Below are 379 nucleotides of genomic sequence, written 5' to 3'. Positions count from 1 at the left end.
GCTGGGTCTAGATGACCCCAGCTAGATGCTTATCTAACCTCCTCTTGAAGACCCCCACCAGGCTAGGGGAGAGCACCACCTCCCTTGGGAGCCCGTTCCAGACCTTGGCCACTCGAACTGTGAAGAAGTTCTTCCTAATGTCCAATCTAAATCTGCTCTCTGCTAGCTTGTGGCCATTATTTCTTGTAACCCCCGGGGGCACCTTGGTGAATAAATACTCACCGATTCCCTTCTGGGCCCCCGTGATGAACTTATAGGCAGCCACAAGGTCGCCTCTCAACCTTCTCTTGTGGAGGCTGAAGAGGTCCAGGTTCTCTAGTATCTCCTCGTAGGGCTTGGTCTGCAGGCCCTTAACCATGCGAGTGGCCCTTCTCTGGAC

The sequence above is a fragment of the Alligator sinensis genome, unplaced genomic scaffold (genome assembly GCF_000455745.1).
Source record: "Alligator sinensis unplaced genomic scaffold, ASM45574v1 scaffold1404_1, whole genome shotgun sequence".
Lineage (NCBI taxonomy): Eukaryota > Metazoa > Chordata > Crocodylia > Alligatoridae > Alligator > Alligator sinensis.
This window is presented reverse-complemented; position numbering follows the sequence as displayed.